Raw genomic sequence first — 12,729 nt, forward strand, 5'->3', positions numbered from 1 at the left:
AAATATAGAAATAGACTCTTAAACATACTATTAAACGTGAATAACAATAGTCAGCTGATTTCTTGTTTAATTCATCAATTTATTTGGTGAAGTATTTCATCAATTTATTTGGTGAAGTATTTCCGTGCCGCATTTTTTTTAATAATTACACGTTAGATTTTTTCTTTCGAGGACTAGTGTGATTTGCACGTTGGCAGGTGCTCTTGATATTCGGCAGAGTCATTGCCAATACTTGCTTTTTGTGTGTTGTGAGCACACAAACACGCGCGCACCGGATAAATACACGTGTGTGAGCAGAGCCGGAATATACTCACTCACACATACGTATGTGTATCAATTGCGACCGGCCGGCTGGCTGCCTGAGTGCCAAGTGTATGCACGTACCCAAGGTACGGAGAGCGCCTTTGATCTCTCGCGTCTGCACTTTCTAAACTTTCTTTTCCTCGGTGCTCCCTCGCAGCATCTCTCTCAGTCTGTCAATCCGCGACACAGCGCCTCTGTGCGCGCGTATTCGTAGCATGACGTGCGCCGCACATGCTAAATTATGCTGACGGAGTCATCGCTAACAGTTAATATTATGTCATATCCTTCTGTGCAATTTTCCATTTATTTTATTTCCCACATCATTTTTCAAGCTTCGTGAAAATTAAAAAAGAGATGTCCTACAGAGAATATATAATATATTATGTCTCAATGAATGACAAAATATTTTAATTTGGCACAATGCAAAATCAGATATCATGCAGTGAATGACTCAAAGAATTTTTATTTTCAACCATGATCCGTGAGTTTAGAATGTTCAAAATTTAAATCCCACTTAAATAACTGCTTTTGTAAGATAGTAAGTATCATTAACCACGCAAAATAAAATGCAAAAAAATCTGGTAATTTTTCCAGATAGTTTTTGCGAAAAAGGTTTCTGGGTAAATTGATTGCTAAGCCAGATTTATAATTACACTAAAAATATTGTATTATGCCTTACTGTCCCTCGTAAGTGCGAGTATTTTTTTTAACAAAAATTGAAAAATAAGATTTTTCAATTTCGTAAAAATATTTGTTTGAATTTTCAATGAACCAATTTAAATACACAATTTTTCCTTTTCATCTGAACTTGATTTGACGTTGTATTGATAAACAGGTTGTGCATAAAGTTGAGTGTTCTGTATATTGTCTCCCACGCAAAGGTTATCTCTGGTTATGACTGACTGTGTCTTTCTCCCGCGATGAGATGAGGTAATTGCGATTTTGCATAACACCGTAGACCTGTCTTCTTGCCAGCATACCGTAAATAAAACACTTCATGCATGCGACGTGTCGCTCAAGCGTTTGATTAGCTTACATCATAAACACCCCATAAAGTGCAGAAATCTGGGTTATCAAATATTGCAGAGTCACTTGAGCATTGTCAGTGCAGCTGACGATTCAATTTGGTCAGAAATAATTAATTTGAAGATTTAGAATTGTTTTTAGCAAAATTATCGATAAGATAAAGGAAAAATAAACAACAAATTATAATTTATAGGCCACTTCATTTTTCATCTTAATTTAATTTTGAATGTATTTATGCCCCTTTCATCACAAATCGTTAAATTTAAATTTGTATATATTAATAAAATCCTGTCTGATACAGTTTACTGCACTTAGAAGAGTTGAAGAGATGAGGCTTGGTTTGAAAATTTAATTTCTAACGTGATACGATAATTGTATAAGAAAAAAATCTGAACGTACAATTGAATTTTGAGACACAACTAAAATAAAGTTTATTAAAAATATTAATATAATAAATATAGAATGTACATTAGCATATTAAATTTAGGGAATTTAATTGGAAAGCTTAATCTTCATTTTAATTTAATTTTGAACGTATTTATGCCACATTCACCAACACATTGTTTGAAGTTTGCGAAATTGAATATAACAAATTCCTAAAATGTAATTTTTAAGACATCTTTGCGGCAAATTTATTTAAACGTAAATTAAGTTGCAAAGTATTTTACAGAAGGCATCATCGGAATTGAAAATATATTTCAGCCCTTTTTAAATATAAAAAAATATCACGGAAAAATTCCATTACGTCCCACGCGAACCGGTAAAAAAATTGAAATATAAACGTTTAATCAACCACTTCTAAATATTTGTTTGCTTTGAAGAAATAAACTTGAGTTAAAAACCTTCCATATAACGACTCTTTCGATTTTGAAACTTGAATCGTTTTGCAATTTGAAAATCATGCTGCAAAGGTTGCCTGATCCAGATTCCAGGCGACCTTTTGAAAGGGTTTCACAGAGACACGCACACATCACTTCATCTTGCAAACGTCGCTTCTGCTCTTGCAAGGCTAATCAGGCGTGGATGAGCCCTTTTCTTCTCGTCTTGCAAAATGCATGCTCTCGTTCGCAAGCCAAGGCCGTTGTCCACTCTCGAGTGACACTCCCCTGCTGCCGCTTGTTTTATTGAATATTATTCTCCGCGAGTCGGGTTTCCATACTGTTGCTCGCACGCAAATTAGCGTGTTGAAACTGTTTTTGGTTGTTTTTTCCCGCACGCGGAATCGGCGCCAAAGAAAACGCATGTTGCACAAGGAATCTGCTGCCTCACGACATAATTTGTAATTTGCAGCGGCCAGCACATGATGCAACGCCAAACGGGCCTTAATTTAGTTTTTATTGATTCGCAGAAGTCGCACATGCGGGCGAGAAAAGTGCCGCTTGCGTCCGCGCCGGCTGACGTACGGCATGTTATAAAGATTTATTTATTTGTCGGTGCGCAGCAAATTTGGGAGTTTCGCAAATGAATCAGAAGCAATTGGCCTGATTTCCTCAAAGAAAGCATTTGAAATAAAAATAATGTAATTTAAACAATGATAATATATAAACTGTCGGTTTCTAAAAGACGAGTGGAACCTGTTTCCCTTTCGATTGTTTTCACTTTCGTTCTTTTTTGCGCCTTACGCCCCCACAGGTGCTGAAAAGCTGATCTCTCGGTTTCTTCCTTGCGCCGGTCGTCTCTTAGTGAAGTTAAGCCAGTTGGAGTCATGTCGGGCGAGATTCAGGTGCAAGCGTAAACCACTTTCACCCAGAAGCAGCGCACTGGCCCGATGATTGGCGCTAATTGCGCGCCCAAGTAACATCGGCCCAACGAATGATATTGACCCAGTCCTCGAAAGTTGACACATTTTTTGTTATTGTTCAAAAGAGAGACCTTGTTTAAATTTATCAGCAAAAGTGAAAACATTAAAAAAACTGTTTGGTTTTGTACATTTGATAAATCGAGGTTTCACTGAACAGACTGAACAGAAAACAATTTAACTGTTTCAAAGCTATTTGAATATTGACACAGCAAGACCTCTATAAAATTCCAATGCCAAAATGCATAAATTAATTCTTGAGGATTGAGTTTAAACCAAAATTTAGCCTTATTTGTTCCTCATTTTCACGGAAAGATGCTGCAGATTTAGAATTCTTTTAAACGGCAAGCATTGTCACCCGAATTTTAATATTTGGCAAAAACCAAACAATTTGTTTTTAAATAAGTATTACGTTAAATAATTACTTGAATCACACTGAAGGTGTAAACACACCCACATTGCAAATAAATAGTTACTCTAGTAGAAGAGGAGTTATTGATGCAATAGACTGTATTAAATGTATTTATTTCATATAGCTATGAGAATTGTGAGTGAAGCATTGGTCAGTTTGTGAAAAATAGCACGAATCGCTAAAACTACAGGCTTTAAGTTGAGGAAAATGTAATATTAAAATAAAATTACACATTTTTGTTATTTTGAAAAAAAAACATAGACCATTCTGCTAGTTTATTTTTAATGATTCCGTACGCTGGGTAATTTAATTTTTGGAATAATTTAAAAAATCAGTAGCTCTTTTCGCATCTTGTGAACATTCGATTGTCGAGTGTTGGAGCTGTTAAAACGAAGGTAAACATACACCTGTCGCACGGCGTTCGTCTGTTATCATCGAGAGGACGTAAGGCAAGCACAGCTGTGCGCACCACTTGTGGCCGTATAAAGAGGCCGTTTGTATGCGCGAGGTTTCCATTTGAAGAAAGCATTCATTCTCACGCGTCTACTAATCGCGTTCGCGAGACCAACTCGGATATTGCGCGCTCGCGGGACAGGAAGACGAGCAAACAAGTTGTTGACTGTTGTATGTCAGCTGAAGCAGCTTCGACCCTTAAAGGTTGCTCGCAGAGCGGAATCAATCGAGAAGCGTTCTTCCGCCACGGACCGAATTAGTAAATCCCTGCATGGCCGTCGATACGTAAATTAAAAAGTAAAAGCAGCAACGGAAGAATATTAAACTGCTGCGAGCTTTTATTGCGAGCCAGCCAGCTGACCTGAAATTCGCCATTAGGCCGCGAGAAGGAAAGTTTTATATAATATGAGCGAAACATTGCCGCAGAGCTTCGTATGCAATTAGATGTGTGGGTATTAATTACCTTTGCCTTCCAAATTGGCAGCTGGAAAACTTTATTTGGTTGCCTTACAGCTTATGTGACTGATAATGAGGGTTTTTCACGAAATGTGAATAAATTTTGGAGATCGTTCAAATGTAAATAATGAAGGTCTAAAATCAGGAGCAGAATCTCTTTGAGTAATTATCTCTTGAATCTTGAAATTTTTTCAAAATTCTGGTTTGTTCTTATTTATTCACAATAATGTTTAAATTGTCAGTAAATACAAAAAAAATCAATATAGTAAAGAACACACGGCAATAATGAGCATTCAGCAAACATAGAAAAATATTGCAAAAATTACAGAGCAATCTTTTGCCGCACAGAGATTTAAACAGAAAATAAGTTTGCAATTTTCAAAAGAGGTTTGAAATTAATAGCTGTGGATTGATGTATACATTTATAAGAATTTTTATCATAGCAAACGCACTAAGTTCAGGTTGAATGTTCAAAATTAACTTTCCTTCGCAAGGTAATACTACATATAATTTTGTGTTTTGTAACAATTTATCGCAACCTTAAAATGCATGAGCATTAGTTTAAAATAATTACCTCATTGTACAAGAACAAAATGCAGCTCATACTTGCGTGACATCCGAATCTTGTCACTTCACTCGTAGTTGGCTGCGGCACAATGCTCAAGCCTTGTCACAAATTAGGTGCTAATTATCGACACACTGCGTTAAGGGCAGACAAATGAGTTGTACAATTAGCACAGGGAAACGACAGAATAAATTCACTTCCTTGCGTAACTTGGGTGGCACTTAGGCGACGGATTCGCGGCCAATTAATCTGACGTCAATTCGAGGAATAATTAGACGAACGCACGTATCCTGATGAATTAATTCGGCAGACGACCCTGAGACGAAGAGCCACCGAAGCTCATCCATATTTGACGCGCCGCCGGCCAAACACGTAAAGTGCATTTTTCCCACAACAGCTGGAGAACGAAACGGAAGGAGTGACTGAATTAATTTAATAATTTTTACTTGCATAATCAAAGAGGTGCGTAACCCACGAAAAGGGAAAAGAAAAAGCCTTGAAATTCGCAGACGCGGAAGCAGCATGCTCTGTACACGTTTTTTCGCTTTGCATTTTTTTTGCTGTGGCATTTTAATCAGTGTGCGTGAGAGATTGCAGACATCTGTCATTTGCATATATTTTCATGGAAATAATTAAAGCACTGACCGGATGAAGATTTATCGTTCAGATGAGAAGAGTTCTTGACAAGAAGAATACTGATTTTGAATGTTCTTTCCAATTCAAAACCAATTTCGACGGTTTTTAAGTTACATGTTTGTCTTATTTTTTATAATTAATTTTGTACCAGGATTTAAATAAAATATTATCCCAAAGGCTTCTTCCATAGGTGAACAGCAAGGAATGGGCGGTTACAGAGTTGAAATAATTGTGAAAGAAAATATAATATCACACAATCTCGTACTGTGCAGCAGATATATGAATTAAATAGTTCTATATGCTAAGCCAAGCGACAAGCTAAGCAACAAGGACTGGTCGGATTATTTCTCCATAATCAGATATGCCTTCCTGAAAGGAAATTTTCAAATCAATCGTGAGTTTTACTATCTTTTTTCCAAATCTCTATTATTTAAGGCTCTGTTTAAATAAAAAAAACAGCTTAAATGTAAGAAATCATTGAAGAAACAGTAAAATGCATATGTGTCTAACTTTAATTTAAGCATTCATTTCCGATATAAAACGAATCTAACATTAGAAGGTCTAAAAAAATTGAGAAATTATGAACTTTATGTCACTTAATTATGAAAAAATATCCAGCTAAATGCAAAGTTTGTTGAAAGACAGAAAATTAATGTCTCTGCTTCATAATATTCCGCTGATATAAATAATACCCGCTGACAATGAGCTTTCTTCTAACTAAAGGCAAGTTAAGCAAAGTGCAAAGGTTGCGAGGAGGTAGTCACGAACGCATTTTTTTCCCGCATTATATAATTTTCCCGTAACATGGCACCGCGAGATACGTTTCCTCGTTTGCTCTGCACAGTAGAATGCACGCGCGGCGCAAATGCAAAATGAAATAATAGGGACACATGCATATCATTTAATGAAATGAATGTACTCATTTTATAGAGTGTTGGCAAGGCGCCGGCCGTATCTTTTATTGTGAATAAATACAATTATTTATCGCGTGTGCTGCAACCTGCCACTTGCGAAATGGCAAAAGTAAAGTAATTTTCTGTCTTTGTTATGCGTGATATTTTTCTGCTCAAAAAACTTTCAGTTTCGAAATCAACGGTAACTATCCGGAAAATCTGGGCTGCAAATTCATCGCGGGCATTTTAAATACAACAATTTCTCGTTTTGCGCTTGAGAGGTTCTGCAAGCAAAATTGACGCACACGTACTTCCGCTCCCTAACTGCTTTACATAATTTGAGCCAAATTTGCAGTTCCTTTATTTTGAAACTCGTCATTAATCGCAAAACGCACCGTAAAAATTATACTCTAGCATATAATATGTGATTTTAATATCGTTAGGCAAGTGTAGCTAATAGATATTGCAAGCACATGTACCTTACTGCTATTAAATTCTCCTTGCATAAGAGCGCATTTGCTGCATTTTAATAGGCCATGAAATTGCACGTTGATGTTCTAAGATAAGGTGAAGATTATTCTGCACTTAACGCTTCCATAAAGTGCATTCGCATTTACTGCACACGCCCGCTCGTCACGTCTCTCGGTGAAGATGAGCATGCATAATGCGGATTAAAAACTCCTCAGGATTTAACGATTTTAATTTTCCCTGTGTACCCTGTATACATTTTTGGTTTTGACGAAATCCGTTATTTCATCTTTAAAAAAGCACAAATTCAATTTGAGAGAATTATCGCAACCACAGCTGTGGCTTTACTGAAGTAAAGTCGGTGGCACAGTTATTGTTGTTTAGTTTCATTTCATGGAACATTCTGAGAGAGCATCCTTGCCCTGAATGCAGGAAAACAACCATCGGGTCTTGTTGGTGACAAACAAAAGTGATGCAATTGAGAGGCTTGCTCAATTCATTAAACGGCAGCAGTGTTCATTTAATTCAACTGGCGCAACTTAGTCTTATGCTAATGCTGCGTAAACAAACTACTTTGTTCGTCGATTCTTGGAATACGACCCACCAGGAGCTATAGGCCTATAGTTTTTTTTAAAAGAGTACATTTCCTTTTAAATATTTAAAGCGAGAGTAAAAAATGCAACTTTTGCTTAGCTCACGTATTTCATTTAAATTTAAAAAAAATGTATCTAGATAATTAAATAGTACATACATTTAATAATTATTTTACTGAGAAACTTAAAATGCTGAAAATTTGAATCAATCTCCCTCATTGTATTTTTGCATCTTGATTTTTAATGAATAGAAGGATTGGTTGTTAGATTTGTCAGTCGCAAAATCTTAATAAACCCACCCATAACAAATCGCGTTTAAATTCCTTCCTAAAGATAGCAAGCTTTTCAAAACATTTGAAAGGATTTGTTTCTCCTGCCCTGCTGGATAGAAGCCCCCTGAAGTCAACAAACAGACGTGAATCCTTACGATTGAAATCCAACAGTTATTTCAAATTGAAAATGAAGATCATGCTCTTCAGGGGTCTTTTTAACAATTTAATAACATAAAGAGAAGCATTTTTGATTGATCTTCCGAATTGAAAGGGCGATCGGGCGTCCTAGTTTTGCCCATGGAGCGACGATTGTTGTCGCGGCATCTGGAGGCTCGCGCGCAGCACGTCGCCTGCAGTTTGATTGCACGGCTGGTAGGTAGGGCGCGTTGCATAAGCAAGAGCGACGACAGCGAGCATAATTCTGAATGCACTTGCACTTTTTATTTCTAATTACTCGTCTGTCCCTATTTTCACTCGGTCAGTCACTCGCGGGTGAGGCAGCCAACCAGTCTGCAGCCTGCCTGCCATTACATAATGAGCGCCGCGCTACGTGCACTCAAGGCTGCGCCTCGGCCGACCAAAATAATAATATAACGGAATAATACACATTTATTGTGGACTCGCGCGGTGTAAATGATATCCGATTGTGATTAATGATGCCATTGTTGTCCAGCACGAGCAGCACGCGCGCTTCTCCCAAGCCTTTCTTGCGAATGCGCGCCGCCAGGCACGCAGATCATGTGGACGCAGAATAATCGCATGTTGACAGAATCCCCGGCATCACAATACACAATGTAATAAAGCAGTGACCGAGCGTCGCCGCCAGTTCAAGGTGCGCCAATTTGCCTTACATAATACCCCCTGCAGCACGAATAAGGGCTCCGAAAACATTTACTCTGCTGTTGCTGAAATCTGCCAGGGTTCCCAAGTTTTTACCAAGTGGTATTTACCAGAAGTTTTTTTTATTATAGTACAATAGGAAGTAGTTGAAAGTGTGCCCCACAGCAAAAAATAACTGGTAAATACCACCTGGTATGGTAAAAATATGAAAATCTGGTAAATTCCGAGCCCTGAATTTTAATCGACCTCATAAGACTGAATACTACAAGACTTATTTTATATGATATTTTGATTCTGGGTATTCATTTTATTTCTGATAGACTATCAAGCTTCGATTAAGCAATTGTGGAGCAGTATTTTTACTATTAATATTCATATAATAAAATATTATCACTGCTATATAATATTTAGAACTTTACCTTATTGGACAAAAGACACACACTATATATAAATGTATAAAATTATAAGGTTTAAATAAATATATGGCGTGTGTCATTTTAAAAATAATGACCCAAGCATTTGATATAATTAATATACTTTTAAAATTGCTAAAATTGATCCTAAATTTTATTGTTATAAAATATTAAATCTTGATTTAAGTAACTTTAAATAAATCAGAGTTTTAAGTTTGTTGTCTGTCTACTGCCTTATATTAATAAAATGAGAAACATCAATATGTATGGTTTTTAATCTTTGGCTTGAAAGCTCAACAATAGTCAACAATCAAACGACTCTTTGAATGCAATAATGCACAATCCACATAGGGCTCAATCAACAGCGACGCATGCACAAAGCGATTTTGCATTCATAATTGCATGTCGTTTGTAAATCATCGTGTTGTCATCGCGAGTCGCATCTGCTGGCCGTGAACTTTCCTTTTATAAAATTTGTACGCACACATGTGGGTGGCCTATTTATGCGGCAGCGGCAGTGGAGAATTAATTAATCGGCGGCGCTACAAGCGAGACAGACAGCCCGCATCTCTCAATTCAGCTCACAATGAAAAAAATAATAATAAATGAATTCTCAATGCCTCATCCGCTCGTTTCGCTCATTGTTCGCAGATACCCATTGCACACCAGCCAATTGCATCAGCGGATACAGAAAAGTGAGTACATAACAATTCAATTTGGTAATTAATTAAGGAAAGGCGTATTGGGCGCACGCACCATGATAAATCTTTCACTCACGGTCGGATCAGATGGGAAAAAATCGAGAGTCGACCTTCAGTTGTGCCTTTTTCTCTCATATCCCAGAAGATGATGCTCGCGTTTTCCTCTCTGGCGCAGAGATGGGCGGCCGAAATTTATGGAAGCGTGCCGATTGACAATGAGAGTGTTGGTTAACAAACGCGTGCATCACCCTTGGTTGAGCATCTAGGCTGCTCTTCATGACATTAACGCACTCAGCATCTCTTCTGCGCCGCTCTGTCCTTGACCAAATATGCTACAATTCTCGCCATGCACTCTTAAATTTAATATGATTATCATTTAATATGCACTTCTCAGCAAAAAGAGATGAGAGAGATAAAAATATCGTGTTTTTTTCCTACAGAAAACCAAAACTTTTCTTTATTAACTGCAATTTCTGGTGATATTAATTCTCTTAAAATTTCACGATTGGCGTAGATGAAAACGGATTATTCGGTACAATCAGAAAAAAACACCATTTCAGATTTTAATTCAAAGTTTTAGAAAGTGAAAACTAAAAGGGATTTAAAATGGAATTTTTGCTGAATATTTCCAAGGTTAGAAAAAACTTTGGTCAAGTCGACTTAGTACATTATAAATTGATAAAAAGTAATTAAAAATTTGAATTTAAAAACTAAAGCTGTTGTGGTTTGTCATAAACCATAAACAACATTAGATAGAGACGGGGACTTTATAATAATGCAGAGTTTTCTGTCAAAATGAATAAGCAATCGCACAAAAGTTCTCGATTTAAAAGAGCGATTGTGATTTTCTAGTCTTTTAATAGATTCTTCGTGGAACCGATTTACTGTTTAGCTAGAATCCAGGATTGTGTAGCAATTTAAATTGTAAATTTGCTACGGATGTTCTGCTTCAAGTTTTTATTCCATAGCATTTTAAATCTCGATAAAAAATACGATTTTAAATTCAATCCCATCATGTAAGTTGCGAGGTCATGTTTGTATCATGTTTGAATGTGCCGTGCCGACACACTTTTTAAAGCACATAATGCAGACACGTAACACTTTCCGTGTTTGCTTTCAAAACCCATCGCTATAGCTCTCTCGTGTTTTGAGAGTGATTTTAAACTTCTGCAGCCTGCCAGTTCTTTGCATAAGCGCGACCAGCATGATGCCGAACGAAAATAAAACTTATTGTCAATTTGCATTTGCTTTACCTTGTGTAGGCGGTGCATTGTATCTAATACTGCATGCAAAAGAAACACGAAGGTGTATAATACGAAAAAGGATTTCAAGTTTACATTTTAGAATGTATTTTAACTTGTAGCAGTCTTAACAAAAGTTTAATATTGATTATAACATTATTTTTATTTATTTACATTATGTAATATATTGTTTTAATTGATTTAGTTTGAAATATATATATATATATATATATATATATATATATATATATATATATATATATTATATATTTTTAATTTTAGCTTATAACATTTTGAATGTTTTTTATTAAATCAATTAGTTATAGCTAATATTAAATTTATTTATTTATAATACTAGAGTCAAAACGTGCTTGCTCATCTTATTACTAAAATGAAGTCTCAGTACTCTCAGTTACGCGGGCTAATTATATTGTGACATATATTGCAGCGAATATGATGAATTAAAATCTAAAATTTAAAGTATGTAAGGATCTATCATAATTTGATTTCAAATAATGTAATAGCCTAATGTCAATGTCGGTGGCTCAACTAAACGTTTGTGTCCATTGGGAGGCTGTGAAATATCATAACAGCGCGCGCGTCAAGATCTCACAGCGTGATAATAGCCACGCTAACTATCAATTACGGTCGAGATGCATAGTAATATTACATACATATTAGATGGCGGCGAGCGACTTTTCACAACAGTGAATTCGAAATGCAAATCCACCCTCTACAAGAAATATGAACTGCACAGCTAGCACAACATTTAATTAACGTGCGAGCTCGGCATGGGTTTTATTGTTGCTGCATGCATAATGTGTTTATTTTAAACGCCTGGCTGTATAATATTTTCTCTCTGGTCCAGTGATTCTGCGTTGCGTCACGTGAGCCGACGAGAGCAAAAAAAAAAAATAATTCGCGCGAGTATGCACACTCGAGTTGAGACACGCGCTCCAGCTTGCTTTTGACGGACTGTCGCAACTTTTGAGCTCATTTCTTATTTCCCTTCAAGTTTGCTGCTATTGCACTTTTACAGGAACGAGAAAATTACTTTAAGGTTCTAAGACTGAGTACATGACCCCTGTTTGTTCACATTGAAGTGTTGGACTTATATTTATTCTCCTTGAAAAGGCACGAGGAAGACACGGCTTCTTAGTTTCGCACAATTCACACTTTGCCCGCGAAATATCTCAAATATTTGCTTTTCCGCAGACTTGCCTTGAACTTGAAATTAGCATGTTTTCGTTTAAATTCTTCTCCACGTAGTCAAACAAAGACCATGTTTAGACATGTGCAAATATTTTTAGTACAAGTGCTATAATATGAAGGTGCTAAATACTTGTTAGTGCAAATTATTGGTACGTTCCTCCGCTTCATATTGAACAGTTGAATTTTGTGACCTTGAATTTGGTTTCATTTTGTCAATGGTTTTACCCTGACGATAGGTAGCGATTGTAACCGATAATCGATAGCAGAAGGAGTTCAAAAGTGCTAAAGAGGGTGAGAGAGGGATAAAAATCAGGGGAATATGACAAGGGGAAAGAAAATAACTACTGGCCAGCGAGGCGAACGGATGGGCCTTGCGCGCACTCTCTCCCGCGAAGCCCTGAGCAGCCGAATTGTACATCTATAGGAAGGAATGAACACAAGGTTTAT

At 36.7% G+C, this 12,729-nt stretch overlaps 2 protein-coding genes across 3 annotated transcripts in view; one reads left to right on the forward strand and one right to left on the reverse strand.

The window, feature by feature from the left end:
- The window catches only part of LOC135936565 (extracellular matrix organizing protein FRAS1-like), a 103,740-nt gene that overhangs the window by 86,021 nt on the left and 4,990 nt on the right, over nt 1-12,729 (reverse strand). The window lies entirely within an intron of this gene.
- LOC135936568 (WAS/WASL-interacting protein family member 3) overlaps nt 1-12,729 on the forward strand; it is a 66,681-nt gene that overhangs the window by 19,113 nt on the left and 34,839 nt on the right. The window contains exon 2 of one of the 2 annotated variants that reach the window (XM_065479431.1): nt 9,780-9,823. The exons of the other annotated variant lie outside the window; for it this stretch is intronic. The gene's annotated coding sequence lies outside the window, so the exon portion shown is untranslated. The remainder of the gene's footprint in view (nt 1-9,779; nt 9,824-12,729) is intronic. 2 annotated transcript variants of the gene reach the window in all.

The sequence above is a fragment of the Cloeon dipterum genome, chromosome 2 (assembly GCF_949628265.1).
Source record: "Cloeon dipterum chromosome 2, ieCloDipt1.1, whole genome shotgun sequence".
In the NCBI taxonomy this organism is placed as follows: Eukaryota; Metazoa; Arthropoda; class Insecta; order Ephemeroptera; family Baetidae; genus Cloeon; species Cloeon dipterum.